This window comes from Bombus terrestris, chromosome 5 (assembly GCF_910591885.1).
Source record: "Bombus terrestris chromosome 5, iyBomTerr1.2, whole genome shotgun sequence".
NCBI lineage: Eukaryota > Metazoa > Arthropoda > Insecta > Hymenoptera > Apidae > Bombus > Bombus terrestris.
This window is the reverse complement of record NC_063273.1, coordinates 9504792-9524129: the sequence shown is the minus strand read 5'-3', so window position 1 is coordinate 9524129 and position 19338 is coordinate 9504792.

Here is a 19338-nt window from a genome sequence, read left to right as displayed (position 1 = left end):
GAATCCACAATACGAATCCAAAAATTTATTTAACAATTTTATGAAATTTGGTGGAATCGAAGTATATTTTATTGCACTGCAATAAACTTTTTTTCAAATTATAGAACTTCTTTATATTTCTCCAATTTGTAGGCCTTTGCAGTGTATCTATTACTCTAATACATGTTTTTAATATCTTTTCAAAACAATAATTTATGTTTTCATAATAATGTTTTAGTGACACTAGTAATACTTGTACGACTATTATTTTGGTATTATAGTATTTTAAGGTATTTTTAAATTTTACCTTTGCCTCTTCTTGCAAATAAATGCAGTAGCTCGAAATATCGTTGGCGGAACGCGCTTTGAGGGATAGAGGAGGAATGTATCGGAAAATCACCAGTGAAAATGAGACCTATACACATCGTAATCATAATCCCAATGACGACTCGAGATCAGACGTATGACTTGGTGAATGAGTTAATGAGAACGTTGCATCGAAAGATGAATACCCCTCCCTTTCCATTTCTCTTCCCTCTTCCACTAATATTCGCGAGGCTTTAGGGAAATTTGCTTCATCAGATATTGCTGCGTACTATACACGGGAGTTATGGTTCCCAAGTTTGGAAACCGATTTAAAATTGCACCTATCGTGATTGCGTTGCATAATATATGATATACTAATGTATTATAGAGTAATATATATATAGTACATATTATAATATCATATTTATCGATTCCTATATACAATATTATAATATCTTATTTAAATTGTTGTATATAATTGAGTATATAAGAAAATTAAAAAGAAATATAATTAATAAATTGGTAGTATTCGGTAGAAATAAATATATACATATAAAATGATATTAACAATACATATAATATACTATGCGGAAGAATAATTTTAAATTAGATTGAAAAATATAAAGTATTCTACTGAATACATGTTTTGTAATAAATCGCAAGCATTCGTTATAATGATATAGTTGATATCGTAGTGAATGCTCAGGGAAACTTTTGCAACTTTATATAGGGAAAAGCGTTTAAAAGAGAATCGTGTTATGTTAAGCTTCGCGAGACCCAATGAATGTTTATTTTGAACGAAACTTGGAGAATTTACTCGATTGCGTTCGTTTCCTTCGGAATACCCGCTTACACGGCCAGGAAAGGATTTCCTTTAATTTTGACTATGGCCACATTTGCATTGCGATTTCCTTGGAACAACAAGCGATGCTGTCCAATTACCCGGAGTGAAGCATGCCAATTTTTTTCCATTCCACTTTTCCTTTATTTCTTTTCTTCTAGAAACTTTCTAACGTCATAATTCTTAATTCATACATATTTTACTTCTTAAGAAATAATTTTCACGCTTCCGTAAAATTTTTGAACACCAAAGTGAAAAGTGTAAAGGAAAGGATGAAAAAAATTGTTATCGTGAATTTGATGAAGACTTTTTCTTTGGCTATACTTTTCCTTGTTATGTATACGACAATATTCACGTATTTTTTCCTTTTCTCATAATTCATCTGAAACTTCTCTCTGACGTATGATATGTCATTCGAACAGAACGAAAAAATCCACTCAAAAGAGAGGTAACATACGATCCAACTTCAACTAAAAAACAAAAAAGAAAAGAAAAAAAGAGGAACACTGTTGAATTTTGAATTTTCGTGTGTTTATGTTGCGACTCAAATATCGACAAAAATTGAAGCACTTTAGGGAGAAAAAAACGAGATGCCCCGAGGTGAAAGCAGAAAAAAAAGAGGAGAGGGTTAAACATGACATGTGTTTTTATTCGATCACCTTTGCAGGATCTCACTTCAATTTTTATGTGATCACTTGCCCGTGTCCCTTTCCGCGCTCGACCCTCTTTTTGTCGTCTTTTTATCTCGCCTCTGCCGTAGCTGGAAATTTTATCGATAAAGAATTCCTCGCCTAGCATAGAATCCAAGTAAAAAAAAAGAATTGAAAATAAAAAATACAGACGAATTGAAACGAGTAATTCGATACGAACAATAATTCTTTTGTGAATGTCGAACTTTGTCGAAATAATTGTTGAGGTGTAGAATAAATTTATTCCCGGTTTGGAAAGAAAACTACAGAAAGCATTTTATGATCTTTATCCCATCGAAAAATTTATTGCCTTTTACGAACCATTTTATCAGGTGATAGAAAATAAAACTTGTTCGTTCGTGTTGTTTTTTTAAACATTTGCTGTATCGCCATTCTTTGTTTCTCTTGGTTTCACCTCAATACCATATCTTCCCCACGGTGAAACTTAAACCGTAACTCATGCATACAAAAAGTGGCCCATGGAGCAAGAAAAGAACGCGGGTCGGTGCAAAAAGGATTTGCTTCATTTCCGGTATTCCTGCATTTACATTTCACTATTATTTCAACGTCAACAGGATTAATAGCAGGTCTATTAAAAAGGTTGGGTAAATAAAAGTAATTTTTTTTAAAAACACGAACTTTTAACAAAAGAGAGAAAGAGAAAGAGAGCCAACCGGTAGAAACGACGATAATTTCCAGCAGAAAACGAGTTCGTCTCTTTCACGTTCAATTTATCGTTATACGAGTTTGTATACACTCGAAATTGTTCGTCATTCACTTGAATCATTTATGACGAGGGGATATAATTTTAAAATAACTTTATACTCAGAGGATCACGTTGATTCGATGACCTTATAGAATAAACCTAAATTCTAAATTTTATTATATTAACCTATTAATGATACTATAGTTTCTTCATCTTTGGATCCCAAATTGTTTCATTGTTATTTGAAAATGCCTCCTGGAAATATAATAAAATTAATGAATTAAAATGATTACGAAAACATGTTACTAAAGAGTAACCTAGTGAGGAAGAGAAAGGACATTTTTCTAAACAAATCAGAAGGTAAAGTGAGGAAATTCTCGTCTCGAAGAAACAATACTAGATCCACTATCTAATCGACAAATTTCGCAAAAACCGGTGAAGTTGAGAGTTAACGTTTGAAGGTACACGTGTGATCGTTACAAAAATTCTTCTCGCGCGTCAGCGCGATACCGTCCCAGTTAGCGCTGTAGTGGTCGTCAAGGATCGTATCTATTTTTCTAAGGACTTTGTCGAAAAATGATGCTTCTTGTCCCGATACTACAAGCTCGAGCGATGAAACCGACGAATAGAAGGACGAAATTTTGTGTCCGATTTTATTTTGTAAAATTTTGAAATTTATTTTGTACGGAATTTCGTTTCCTGAATCTTTTTTTGATAATCTTTTGAGAAGTTCGATGGAATCGAACGAAATTTAAAGAAAATTTGAGTTAATCGAAATCGAATGTCAGATAGATACATTAAAAAATTGTTACACGACGATACTTGATGATGTCGAATCCAATTTTGCGAATTTCACTGCAACATGATTCAAAGACATTCATCGCAGAGGCTCGACAATGGTAAATTTCAAGGAGAGTTTTTAATTTCATATTTATATTGGAAAATTCGCTGCATACTCGTGCATTACGGTATTCAACTTTAATCTTCCTCTTACTTAGTAACATAGAAAATGCAACGAGAAGAAAAACTAAAGGGTCTTTCTCTTTCTAACATTTTCCTCTATTTCCCCCCTTTTTTTTTGTAAATTAATACACGCTGAACATATGCGACGAAATTAATTACGTGGTTTAAAAATTAATATATTCACGCCTGATTACTCAATCTTCTATTGAATCAAAGAATCGGTATGAATAGAGTGTACAAAGAATATACGAAAAGCGACTAGTTTCACAGCTACCTTTTGACCGGTCAAGAAAGAGCTATTTAGCACATTGTTTGAATAAACAAATGTTTGAACAGATGAATATTTTCGCATCGTGAAACAATACTCGCCGGTTTCAAATAAAGTATTCAGACGTTTGACGTGACGTTAAATTTTAATGAATAGCGGTCGAACGACGGCTCGTTCGCGATTCTAATTTCCAGCCAGAAGCGAGCAGAATGCGAAACTAGTTCTCCTCTTAATTATTCGCAATAACATTAATTAAATTTGATTCAATGGCCGGAGGAAAGAGGTGGTGATAGCGGTGGAACGTGATTTGTCGAACGGAATGAAACTCCCTGGAAGACCTCGCGGATTAAGTTTTTCAGTAATTTCTCTCTCCTCTAACGAGAAACGATGGAGACTGTCCAAACAATAAGTTTTGTCGTATTTTATAACATAATACATCTTCCCTCGTGTGTCCGTGTGTTTCGTTAAAATCAATGTCTACGTGTTTGTCTACGTGCGTGAAGAAAGAAAACATGTGTGGATGTGCGGTGAAAATAGGAGGAAAAAATAGCGAACGTGAGTTTGGTCGCGCGGCGAATGGAACGAAAATACTCGAAATGTGGTAATACGCTGCACGGGAATATAATTTCAGTAGAAAACGGCCCGTCAAAATCACACTCCTGCCTAGAACGCCAGGATTCGGTGTAATTTTATTTGAAATCGTGGAATGTCGAAACGAAACACACGAAGCGAACTATTTACGTTGCATCGGCGTCAAATAAACACGGAACCAAAAATTTGGAGACTCTTGGGTATGGTGCCAGGAACAAAACTATCGCCGTGACGTTACGACAAACAATTTGCTCCCATCGGATTCTATTCGCTTGCAAATTTTCTCCGTTGTCGTGTTGCTTTAAGGTTTAGTATATTTTCTTCTTGCACATGCTGAGAAGTAACTATGCCGAGTAGACTAACATTGGAATGTGGTTATCGCGATGTCCATTCTGCCTTTTATTCTTGCTTATCTCATTGCTTTGACAGACTAATTATTATTAGCCTTACAATTAGAATTTCAATGGTAGATGAGCACTTTTTTGTTTTGTTTGAACTAGTGCTGTGTGTATAATGTTTCACAAAAAATTGTGCATAAAATTTTTCTTGGATTGTAATTTGAAGTATAGCAGGAAAATTCTCTTTGCAACCGCTTAAAATCATTATTATGTTGCAACCTAATATGAGTTTATTATGCATAGAATTTTAAATAAAATACGATTTTCCAAAATTATGCGAAGTAATAAATTCTCTTTATAGACATCCAAATTCATTATTTCTCTGTAATTTGAAATTAGTTCATTATGCGTGAAGTTTTGAACGGAAGCGTCTTTTGAAAATTATGTACAGGACGATTGATTATTCATTCTTCACATTTACATAGTACATGCCGACACATTCGTTACCGGGTAACGAATTTACCGTGGAAGTAACAGGAAGAATAATTAAATATGGCTTTATGAAAGAGTACTTAACATTAACGTCTGTTAAAAATTAACAGTTATATTCACGCAAAATCAAAATGATTAACATTACGGATAATGTTAAATGCCCTCAAAGATTGATAAACAACGAAGTAAGAGTTTCACTTTGAAGAAATCAAGGCAGATTGAAACGAGGCATATCGTCTCTATCACGTACAAAAATTTCAAGAAGCACGTTAAGAAGAGGAAGATTGTAAAAAAATCGTGACAACATGAAGGATCGAAGAACGGGTACAGTTTATCCAGGAAAGAAGAGAAGACAAACAAGCATAGTTAGAAAGTCTATCGAGATGTCGAACGATTCAACGCGAGTCGAACAGCCACCGACGAACTTTTGGAATGGCCTGATTCTATGAAAAACTTTGGAAGAAGCTGCGGTGAATGGAGGTTATTAAGGAGCAGCAGCATCGTCGACAAACGTCCCAGCTGTTATGTCCCGTTTCTCAAGAAAATTCGCCTTCCCATGTGGAATTCTTGACGAATTCGGGTCGAACTTTGACTAGAGGAAACCGGGACACGTGCTTTCCCGCGATTAACTCTCTCGACTACAAAATCGTTGGTTCCATAGCGTATCCGGGTCGTAAATTCCGCGTGCTTGAATCGAAATGCATTAAGCCGACTTTTAATTTCCGAGATACGAGCTGCTGCGATATTAACCCGCTGGCTTGCTCATCTTTTAGGCACAAAGGGTTAATTACGAAATTAAAAATTAACAGAGACAAGTCAATTTCAGAGTGAAAATGTAAATACACGCAAGTATTTGAATATATCTGTGGATACATTTTATGAACGCGTGTTACACGATACATCTTGAAATTTCATTAGTACTATTGCGAGACTTGACTAACACGATCATTGCTCGAGTTTGATACAAATCACACTATAAATTTGCAACAGCTACATTTTACGAATTTTTTACATTTTAGAATCGATTATTGTTACAAATGTGGAGTAACAATATAATTAGTCACTGATATGGATATTGCTTTGATAAAATATACGATGCTTCACGGAGGACACGGTTCAAATTTTGTTTGAGAAAACGGCATTTCATGTATAGCAACCCAATAAATTTGCACATCTAATTTTTGCTTACATATATTAACTATAATTTTGGTTATCTATATATAACATAACGTACACATTTACACGTCACAGTTCCGTTGCACGAACGTTAAACCTTAGTTGTCCTGATTGCGAGTAAAAGAAAAGAGAATCACGATTATCGCAGAGACCTGGTTATGGCCACGCGAAATACGTTGCAGCTGACCAGCTCATTACCTTTGGAAACATGACGAATTGCCGCGTGAAGGGTAATTACGGATGATGAATCATCGTCTTAATCGCTTTCGGTGGCAACATCGAGATTAGTGTGTGCGCGTGTGTGTCTCAGTTAATAACAATTTTGACCAAAGAGGCATTGTTTCTCTCGTACAGTACCTAAGTACACATAAAACGAATCCCAGCGAATATCGTAATAATTAATACGGTTAAAATATTAATTTCGCTGACTTGGCGCTAATGCTAGCTGTTCGTGAAACTTACAGCAGGTTTTCGCAAATTATCGTACTATAAATCTCGACAATAGCTTGTTACAATGCTTTATCTTTTACCTTTAATCGAGATAAGAAAGGAAATTATATATAATATGTATATATATATAGTATTTAGTATATAGTAGTTTGTACTTTAGTTAGTATTGTAGTATAATAGTAGTAATTCTAAGTATATATCAGTATATTTATATATTATATATATATATTTATAAATATAAATATAAATACAATGGAAAGAAGAGAAAGGATGGGAAAGAAGTATTCAGAAGTAATCGAACATTCTCGAGCGATTGATACGAGGAATGGTACAACGGCGAAGAATCGTACGGAGGTTGGGAAAGAAGGTGCATTCGTAACTATGAAAAATGACCGCAACTCCATGTCAGAACTAACAATAAATCTGGAGAAATATCACGTAAATTCTCGCCATATCGTAGCAGTGACATTGAAAAACGGTATATTCCATTTATTAGGAAGTCGCGAATGCGCCGTTGAATAAATTCATCTTTTAGAAGATTGCTCGACACCTGTAATTATAAGTTTATTGTACAACTATGGATGATGTGAAATTTATGAACGTAAATTTTGTTTGGCACAGAGTCGCACAGAATATTAGTGAACAGGACGGAGAGTTAGGCGTTTAAAACACGTTGCAGTATGTGAAGTATGAATTACCAGTAAGATATTACTATGAAAATACGATATCGAAGCTAAAGTTTCAGTTAAATGGATGATCCGTAAATGTGACGAGGCATCAGTGAATTCAATTCCGAAGTTCGTGTGACACTAACCCTTCGTATATGGTATGTTTTGCGTTTATGTTTCGTATTTACAGGGATGAAGGTTCTGAGCAGCTTTGATTGAAATACCAAGTTTCCAACGTGAGTTTACGGGGAATTTTGGTATCTCGAAATCGTTTAGAACTTTCGAAATCTTCTCTCTCTGTGTGCTGTCTTGGAATCATACAAGAACTCTTTGTGTTTATCAGAATATTCGATATTCTCCTTTTCATTGAATTCCCTGAAACTTTCCCCGCTTGGAACTTTCCGATTTCTTCGAGTTCTGCGAAAATGCTACAATCTTCCTGAACCACCTTAAAACTTTTTCGAGTCTTCGAACTCGTTGAACTATAGAACTTCCCAGCAATTCGCTGAACTCTTCGAATGTTCAAACTTTTTAGAAATAATTTGCAACGCTTGAACTTTCTGAAACATTGGGATTTTCCTGGAACCTTTAAATCTTCGAGGACACTCGGAATGTACCGTGTAACGTTTGAAGTCGAGGAAACTCCTCGAATGTTCTGTAATGTTCGAGCAGTTTGAAACTTTGCGGAAGTTTCGACGCTTCCAAACCCTCAGGAAATTCCATCGATCTCCAACCGTTTCTGATCCATTAAAAGTTTAGTATTTTTCCATTCATTTCTGAAAGCAACTTGGCGCTACTGATTCGAGATAACGTTTATAAAAACTTCTCTGTTTCCTCGAGTTCACGCATACACATTTTTCCATTTTCTCGGTTACGAGAATTACGTTTGTGCTTGCAGCCATAGATTCGCTGGTTACACGGGACGTGCGCGATATTCTCCTGGTAAACGATAACAACACCGGCTGCATATGCACCTCGGGAGACATTCCGGCCCGATGTATACACCAGCGTAGCGCCAGAGAACAGACAATGCGTATCGTCGTAGTTGTCAATGAGACTGGTGGAATCTCGTTAGTACACCGTTCTTTTCAGCCAACAATCTACAATCATTTCTCATACATAGCTCGTTAAAACGTAACTGCATTATTAAATAAAAAATATCACTTAAAATCCTAAACCGATACTCACTTAAACAGCTTCTGTGTTACGTTTGCTGGTTTGGGATATCGTTGATAATGAATTTTTCATTTCTGTGGCTTATTCTCTATAGGAGAAAAATTCGTTAACGTTGATTAATGTTACATATGCAGCTCTATCTATACACAAGGTAATACACAAAAACGAACTGCGTGAGTGAATGCATAAATTTCCTTGAAATTTGATTTTATTAATTAGTTGTAAGCTAATTTATAACGTGAATTTAATAAAGTAATTTATAAGATTATCAACAGAATTTTGAAATCAAATTATTCCAAATTCTATGTTCCTGTTTCTTATCTCGAATTAACATGATATTTTGTTCCGTATAACCAATATGCAAATGACGTGATTGATCCGGATTTTGGAAATGACAGAGGAAGTAGCCACGCGATCGAAGAAACTGACCCAGTTGTTAAACCACTGTTTCATACGGAGTCACCGTATCTATTATAAAGGCTGATGGTTTGACAGAGTTGCGGAGTCTTATTTATGGGGTGGCGTGTACTGTCGCGACCTAGCGAACTTACAAATTCTGGCTAGTACGTGTCGGAGCTCGACGGTGTCATACTTCGAAAACTATAATTCGCTCTTCCACTCCTCACTCTCTCTTTCTATTTCTCTTCATCTCTCTCGGCTCAACTTCTTACTAAACAATAATCCGTCCACGGAATGCAAATGTCGCGTGCTAATATCGAGGTTGCAGCAATCTGCCGTTTTCATTGTGTTTCCAACTACTCAAAATGTTGCGGCGTTACTCATATATTTAATCAGAGAAAATAGGGCGGTTTGTTACCTACAGCTATTACGACACGTTAAGTCCTCGCCTACTTTCATCGAAACAATGAAGCATTGCGACCACTTACACTTATGTTCGCAGGTATTAAGACACTTACAGAAAGTAAGTTTAACCTCAGAAATAGTTAGGAATTTATTAGTGGAATTTATCAACGGTTAGGAATTTATTAAAAAGTTCTAGGTTAAGGGGGCAAAGTACTTGTGATAAGTACAATTTTGCCGATTTCCTCATTTTAAATTCACTCGTAATGATTGACGTCTTTTAAGCTGTTAACTGAGGAGTTTAGTTTCAAAAATCTATTATAAATTTTATGAAAAAAGTAAAGCAAGACGAGAATGGATTACATTTTCATTCGATAAAAAATTAACAATCCATTGTTGAAAAAAGGTATTGTTTATAAAAACTTAAAAATCACGAAAAAATAATAAAATAAAATATATAAAGTAATTTGGGCAAAGCCGATATACGCAGTAAAGTACACAAAATAATTCGGAGAATAACCGATGCATTGGGGAAAATAATCAACCAAATTTATAAAAATGTTATATTCGATTACGTGCAGCATAACCGAAGAGAATAATCAAATAATCAAACTTTCTTTCTTCACTTTCTTTTTGTTTTATAAAATACGTTATAGCTTTACTGAAAATATAAAGGAAACATACCACTAAATGCCATTTATATTACTTTTTACTCAAATTTTGAGTTTTTATGGTAAATGGCAATTTTTTATTTTACACGACGAGTACACACGTCAACCGCGTCGAGCTAAAGTTTTGGATTGACGTGTATATACCTCGAATGCAGTTAACTAGTTAATGGTCCATAAGATGCAAAATATGTACTTAATCCCACGACCAATTCAAAAGGACCATTTCGATATTTTAACATAAGGAATGGAATTTTAGAACTGATATATTTGTGGTTCTTTAGGTATCAACTGTGTTTTATTAGTTCCTGGCGCTTTGTTTTGATGTATCGTGAACATTCCAATTCACTTTTTCAGGGAAAACCTGAAAAACACGATTGAAATTGGAAGAATCATAAATATATCAAATAATCTTCGTAAAAGTTCCACGGCCGAAGTTTCCAAATTGTTCATCCTGTGCTTTTTGTGCGCGCGTGTGTGTACCTTCAGATGAAACCAGAGAAAAGCCCGATGTTCAGTGACAGATTTAATCCTTTAGGAGCCTAAAGCTACTAATCATTTTGCGATCCCTAAGCTGAAGTAAATTTAGTTTCAGTTTAGTTTAGTTTAGTTTAGTCTCATTTAGAAACAGTTCAGCCTAGCTAAATCGATGTTTGTTAATTATATATAGGAAAATTAATAGGAAACTGATATATATATACCTCCAGAGATCCTTTGCTTAATCTGTCAGAATATGACTTACGACTTAGACGTTGAATATTAACTTCATATGTAGTAATTGAAATACGCACTACGCGATGGTCCAAAACTACTACCATTCAGTAGTTTTTGCATTCTAGAAAACGCAAGAATGTTCCCGAATATTTCAGAATGAGTTCACCATGCGCTCGAGCCGAGTCTCGAACAACTATACATGTCGATTCGACAAACTTCGTTGCAATCAAACTAAAATTTTTATCCCGGGCTTTGCACACTAACACATGCATTTTACGCAATTCTGATAATTGTTTGTCAATCCCTTTGGTAAGCATTTTCGGAGCCCCCATAGCGTTTCAGGACCTAACGCTTATAGTGTCATTAGTATCAAGGTATATCCGCGTCTACTGATACTTATGAACGAGAGAGTATACGACGGCGCGCGTTCGAGATCGCTAAACAATCTGCGTAACGATGCAGTTTTAGTTTTGTCTGCGTTGAATTTTGGCGTTATCGCAGAACCGGAAATGGCTAGAAGCATCGGCCGCGGAGGACAGGTCGTGATCATCACGCGCCGCCCTGTATAAATGACGGCGCGGTGCAAATCCGCGCAAAAATTGTCACGAACGAGTCCCACGGTGCAGTTGCAGCTGACGAATCGCGCGGATGGAACAGGATCCTATGCATTTTTAACGTTTCATGAATTACATATTATACGTAGGACACGCCGGGCCATGATGAATATTTATGCAATTAAAATCGTTGTTTATCGGGGGGCTTGGCGTAAATAATAAAGATTAGTCCGTTTCGTTGCAGGCGCGTGATGGGAATGTGCATGATTCATGCGTGCAAATGGTCGGCTTTTGCTTTCCAAGAACGAAACGCGACGGAAGATGACTTGGCAAAGTGTCGTTTAGCGATGGAATCTAGATTTATGTCTGTAAAACAACGGACACGGGATGGTTTACCGAAGGGAAAAACATTTTCGCGGTGAAATTGGAGGGAAAAGTCGTAGAGTAGCTCCAAGTTGTCGGAAAACTGAAATTTTGCATTTGGGACAGGCTAGGCGTATTCTCCGCTCTACTAGAATAATCTTTTTACACATAATCTATTTTGAATATACAATCGTGAATGATAAAACTGTGACAGCTTCGTTTCAGGAGTCTTCATTTTTTTTTATTCATTGCTACAAGGCAGTTTTCATAAATGTTAAAATGCTAAAATATTAATGAAATAAAATAATAAAATTCATGGTATCACTGTCGTTTATTTTTTGTAAATTATTCAAATCGAGAAATGAACCTCTCGGGGGCTGAATTGATCAATCTTACTTACTGTTAATTTTTACTTTCATTACGATTGATGATCAGTTCTTAAGAAACAAACGACTTACTTCTGCAAGTTCATTTTTCGCACGAATATGGTATAAATCGTCGTTTAAATTTACCTTAGGATTTACCTAGTTGGTCAACGTAGTTTCTAAATGACTTAAATATAAAGATTATCTCTCGCTTTTTATATGTGTCTCATTTTGTGGAAAAATATATTCACTTAAAGTGGTCTGGGTAAATGTCAAAAAAGAAAAGGACGTTAGTATTATTCACAGTCTATTGATCTCTTATTGTCTATGAATTCATAAATTATGCAAATCAATAAATACCGATGTTACTTGTCGCTTCCTATATTCCTTTCATTTAAAAGCAAATACTTTTCTTTCCATAGAATTTGTCCACCAAGCTCTACATTTATCGAGGAATGTTTGACAGATGACATTCGATATTACGATCGCGACTAAGTGGTGAATGATGGGAAAAGGCGTCGACATTATTCACAGTATTATTCTCGCTTATGTAAATGTTCGTTTACACGATGGCTTGCAATGGCAGGAAAAACTCCGTCAGGAAAGAATCTATTGTGGTTTGCGGCGAAACGATGGCTGCTCGCAACCTGAAATTAGATTCGAGTGCAATAAATATTAATGAGACGTGGCAAACTTCGATGAATTTATTGCGCACCTGTCATGGGAACTACCATTGCCATACAACTTAGCGTTTTCAACACGATGAATGGTAATCGAACGATTGATACACAATGGAACGTGTTCTTGAATAGTTCCAGTCAATATTATAAACGTTTCATTTGATCATCAACGATTAATTCCATTAAATTCGTAATTAAATATTAGCGGCATAATATTACATGATATACACCGAGGAACCGACGGTTGCATTAACTTCTTCACGGTCTTTCTCTATTAGTTAATTTTATTACCCGCAAGAAGAGTGGAATGTACATTTGCCAAGAGCTCCAATTTAGCAAGTTTCACGCTGAACTGAGAAACGATTTCAAATAAGGAAGCAACGGGAACGAACGTGGAATTTATCTAATTCTTCTGCTTCGTGCTGCTTGATAAACGTCTACCCAAATGAAATGCCAAATAACTTACCCTTTGATTGCTACCCGTGGATATATATACTTATTTAACTCTAAAATCGGATACGGAAGACGATATAAGATGTAAATGAAACAAATTAAAGAATTATTATGACCAAAATTAATCTACGTTTGAAATCAAATAAAATAAGATGAAGTGTCAATACCAATCGATGGTCAAAATACCAAGGATTATTCGTACTGTAATCGTAAATTGTTGGTTAAAATGACCTGGAACGTCGTATTCAAGTTCTTGCGAATCTTGCTTCTCCATCGAATGGATTTTTTCACGGAACGACGCGTCGCGACACCGATTTCCGGTGAATCGGATCGAGGGGAACGTGACACGGAGAGCAGGGAGTAATGCGCGTTTGAAATTCAAAGGTGAATCGTGTTGCACGCAGAGACACGCGCGATCGATCGTTGAATCAAAGAAACGTCGCGGACGATGTCAGACACGATACCAATGGTATTATGACAGATATTGTGCCGAAGGCAACCTATAATACAGCGAGAGACGTGAAAAATCTGTCGTCTAGTCGCGAAAGTCGAAATTTTTGAACATATACCATTTTTCTTGCCTGAGACTCTTTGAAATTTTATAACGGATACGCGTATCGAACGTTTTCGTATTCCTCGTGAAATTGTTTGGCGAAACAGAAACTTGATATTTGTCGTTCGTTCAGAAATTCTATTGATTGTTAATCGACTGTGTTTTAATAACTGATATCAATTATCGTATCACAAGGAACTAGTATGGATTATTATTAGTCGTAACTGAATTCTTAGTTTAAAATTTGTCCTTGATCTTTTTAAGATCAATTTATGAAAGCGTGCAAAAGGAGAATATTGTTTTATCTGTACATATTAAACCGGGCAGACGATACGTCGGAGGATTACTCGATTAAATAATGCGCATTATATCTCCGTATTTTTGGAATCGTTGATTGAACGAAAACATAAAAAAATCCTATCTACAAATAAAACTATATCGAACATCGATGTTATTTTAGCAGCTGCGCCTCCATTTTGTTAAATCTTCTATTCGGTTCTCTGTCAAATTCAATTCTCACGAAACATAGCCGAAACGTATTACACGATCCGGCCGGAACCATGAGCGTTTAACCTACAAAATTTTACGATCAACCCCGAAACGATGCTCCCCCCCCCCTCCTCTCTCAAAAAACAATTTATCTCGCCACGTGGAGCGACTTTTCCAGGAGAGATCGGCCGGTTTCCACGCCAGGCCGGGATGCCAAGCAGAAATGACGACGTTGAACGCGTTCACGCTTGTACAGGATTTAACGAAAAATATCCAGCGACAGTCCCTCGTAAAGTCCCCTTGGTTTGCTCGACCTGTCAGAAATCGTTGCGTATCTCTGGCATCTCGTCATCGCGTCACCACGGTCTGTGACGGCCGCAGCTGAAGTTGCGCTCGCGAGGAACATGGTTTAGCGCGAGTTTAACCAGACTAAGCTGCAATTTTTCTCTGGCCACTCTAAATTAGAGTCAGGATTATTGTTGCGAAACTACGACCTGATACGTTTGTCCAGCCACGATTCCCTGTTTTATATATTCAATACGTCCAGCTCTGTCGCTTGCATTTCACGCGAAATATCGCCGCGCTATTGTGCTTCTCCTCGTTGAAAACTCGACGACTGCTGGATGCTACAAAAATATCGCTCGGTATTGTGAAAGATAGAACGTTCGTTTGATTCATGGTAGTAAAAATGTTCGTTGTGCTGATAAATTACGAAACCTTCTTTGTATCGTGCATTGCGTAGATTCCTTGATGTTGAAAGACAAAGAGATTAGTGATCCTTGATAATTTAAGCTTCAAGAAAAATATAAAGGGTTCTTGTTTATACGCATAAATTCCAGATATTAATGCTTCTGTCGATCATTGCGTCGACGAGTTACGAATCTTTTGTCTACGGAATATCGTGTGTATCTTGCAACGTAAAAAAATAAAAAAGATAAGCGAACCATGATAATTCATCGAAACATGAACGAAGTATATAAAGTGGCCTAGTTTATACGCACATATGCATACACAAAAACACACACACAAATTCTAGGCATTAAGAGTTCTGTTTCTGTCGATTGAAAGCGTAGCATGCACGTTCGGTTTCTAAAAACGAAACGTCTCCGAGCGTATATCAAGCAGATAGGAGAAAGGTTTGGAATTGTGAAAGCGCACGGTTCGTGTGCACACGCGCATGGAACAGCAGAGTACGGGTAGTTGAACGATGGTTTTGCGAAACTTTTGAAACGAAGGACCTCGCGTACGTGCGCTGCCACGTGCAGAAACGCGGTACAATTGTTTGTAATTGGGCAGAAAGCCAATAACATTCCGCAGCTGAAACCGAGGTGAACTTTCGACTGGTTTAGGATCTCGATTCCGAGGATAGTGGTCGTGCATCCGCCAAGGCACTGAATAAGTATGAAACAATGCTATTGTTATACACCGTTGTTATTGTTGTTTCTGCCTGCCTGTCATTCGGCTCATCGTTTGACCCCCTTTTCGAATTTATATAAGCGGCTAAATTTCAATTCAGTCACATTCTCGAAATACACACGTTTGATTGGAATTATTCCTTGCAACGTGTTGAAGCAACGATTACGCGTAATTGCAGTATTTCGAAGGGAAATCTTTGACAGCGCCCGTTGCTTCGTTTCGCATTAGATTAATTAACTGCGTTAAAGTTTATTCGTTGGCGAAACAGTTACGTATTTACGACCGATTTTTCGGGCTTTCTGTCAAGATAAATCGTTTTGCCTGGGAAATCCAAGATCAAACGAAGCTGTGAACCAATGATTACGAAAATATTAAACCTCGTCTCCTCGAATAACCACATTGTACTAATGCGAATAACGCTGCTGGAATTTCAGTCGTCCTTGATCCCGCGGCCTGTAGCCTGGGATTAATTGCACCTGGATTAATGGTTTCCCTAATCCCTTATTCGTACGTGGCAGTGACTTTACGAGGCGGCTCTGCAAACCTCTCTTTCTTGTCTCTCTTCGTTTCGTGTTTCTTTATTCTCTAACGATTAATTCTGTTTGACTCTATTCGAAAATATTCTTTCGAATCGCCCTGTTTTCTTCGGTCAAGGAAAATATGATAAAAAATTTAATACTTGCAATAAACAGGCAACTATGATTTTACAGAGAGATGTGTGATAAAGTTGAGATACGGCCGAATTCTTTTAAAAGTAACGTTTCTGTAGCTGGAATTTAAGTCGAGTACATTGATCAAATTTTTATACACGCCAAAATAAATGGAGAAAAATGTTGAGCTAAATAGCAAACAGAAATCATCCCGTAATCATCGTTCCAAAAAGGTGTTAAACTATATCGCAAATTAGAATCATTTTATAATCATTATTCTGGAAAGATAACGAGTATATGTACGTGAAACAAAGTTTTTATACCATTTTACAATGAAAAGAAATTAGAGGTATGTAGTAAAAGGTGAATCTGTATGATCGTTTCTCTCCGTGTTCATCACTGTTTCCAAGTCTCTTTTACAGACGACAAAGCGCGATTAATAACGATGATTGACTATAGTTGAATTATTGAGTTCACGTGTTACGGGTACTTTCATGGTAAACAGTCGAATCGCGACCATGTGTTTGTCAATCGAAGCGAAAATTGACCCACTTCCTGTAGCGCAATTATCTGCGCCTTCGTCTCTTTGTGCCGCAGTCTGCTGATCGCAATAAAACATCCATTTGCAAGTAACGAATAGAAAGCGGAAACTGTATAACGTTAATAATTCTTGTCTGAATGCTGAAATAAACGATAATAATATCTATTAGACAAATTCGAGTATTGTATGACATGATTTGATAACAAGGAAAGATTTTCTAATACAATCAAGCCAATCAAGAATAAAATTGAGTAATTTCATTTACTGGAAATTTCACCGTTCTAGCAGAATACGTGACGACTATTTAAAATTTTTCAATTCGATGGAACTGTCCTCTTTTTTATTTCCGTATAGCCCGATTAAGAATCTAACTAATGAAAAATTCTATGTAATTTTATATTAGAAAGTATAACAGCTAGAGTCAATGGGTTTATTAAGTATAATAAATAATCGAAGACCACGGGAGGAATTTCGTATTTCAATAGTTACTTTGTGATTAAATTGAGGTGAATAGGCCGTGATAGTTGTAGTTGCTGGCTGTAGAATGTGGAGGCCGACTGAGATATCGAGATAGGTTCTGCGTACGGGTGTAGATGTCGCTGCTGGGGTACTGCTGCATTTTCTTCTCATTTTTGTATCGTGGAAGAAAAATCGGACTACGCTCGCCGGGATTTGAACCCGCGACCCGAACGTTCGTAACCTAAGGCGCTAACTACTGCTTTTCTTTCTTTATAATGTTTATTGTCCAGTAGATGAGTATTACATGTGTACGTTATTCATAATAAACAATGAATTTCGGTTGTGGGGTAGTTTAGGCAAAAGTACGTGACGGTACGACATATCCATACAATGTTTTGTGTGTCGAAATTACATTTTTTAGCGTTACTATTTTTAAATTTGATTTAAGTCGCTATAGAGCGGAGCTTACGTACAATATTGTTTTTTCTTCCTATCTCTGCCCTGAAAAACCTGATTGCAAAAACAGGACAGTTCGGTGGTCTAAGTCTACTTACGCTAACCACTGCGCTACACCGTCGTCCGACTCTAGTTGGTGTCGTCCAGTGGTATTTGTCGTCGAGTGCCGCCACAGTACTCCCTTACCAGTGATAACTATACCTTTCTTCTATGTGTGGTAAAGCGTCAGCCATTTGTTGCCAAACTCGTGCAGATGTTGCGGGAAGTATTCGATGTGGCGGTGGATACCTGTCGGCACGGTGCTGGGCGTTCCGCGTACGGTCGTAGGCCTCTGTTCCTCTTGTTAGTATGACGTGCTGGTGGTGATGCCCATGAACTTTGCAATGGCCACATCACTCCTGGCTTGGTCATCGTCTCCGTATCCTATCACCTGCTTGCATGGGTCGGCGGTGAGGCGTCGAGGCTTTGCTGAAGAAGGAAGGGCCGTTCCGTGTTCGTCGTAGCGGTAGGTCCAGATTGCCACAGTCGTAGATTAGCAATGATCGAAGTCTCGATAGCGCTATCACGGTCACGCTTTTCGCTGTCGATCACGTCGGGGTCAGCAATTTGAGGTGAAAATAGGCCGTGATAGTTGTAGTTGCTGGCTGTAGAATGTGGAGGCCGACTGAGATACCGAGATAGGTTCTGCGTACGGGTGTAGATGTCGCTGCTGGGGTACTGCTGTATTTTCTTCTTATTTTTGTATCGTGGAAGAGAAATAAGACTGCGGTCGTCGGGATTTGAAACGCAGGTCCCGAACGTTCGTAACCTAAGGCGCTAACCACTGCACTGCCGCCGTCCGACACTAGTTGATGTCGTCCAGTGGTATTTGCTGTCGAGTGCCGCCACAAAATAAACGAATTTTAATGCGACATCATTCAAAATGAAGATAATCTGTTAAATCGACGGATGTCCTTTAAAAATGTGTAAAATGGCAAAGTTTTATGGAAGACAAAGGTATAATTATTGATCCAAAAAATATTTAAATATCTCTAATGTGTTCATGTAACAAGGGGCAATATTTTTCAAGTTTAGTTAAACAGAGGCGAGATCGGCAACTCGGCCTTAATTTCTTTCTAAACGCGAAAAATCTTGCTCCTTCTCGATACTTCTCGTTCTGCTTCTCCCACCACAACATTGGCGAACGACTCGCAAGGAGAAAACGCTGCATCGGAAGAAAAAAGACAAAGAAAACGTTAGGACAGGGAAGAGGAAAACAGCGAACGAGATATTTGCGACACGATGCTCGATGTGACGTTGGTGAAATGAGCTTTTTACAACGAGGTTGGATGGACGTGCAGCGTGAACGGGCGAAGAACGAACAAAGAACTCGCACGAGAAAGTTCTCGAGAAAGAACGGAAGCTTCCAACGGACGAAAGAAAACGTCAGTGGTCGCGACGCTGCGCCGCAAGCACCCGTCCACTTATTCTTCTACTCTTTCCACTTCTTCACCGTTCTCCTTCTTTTTCCTCACCACTCTCTTCTTGTCTACT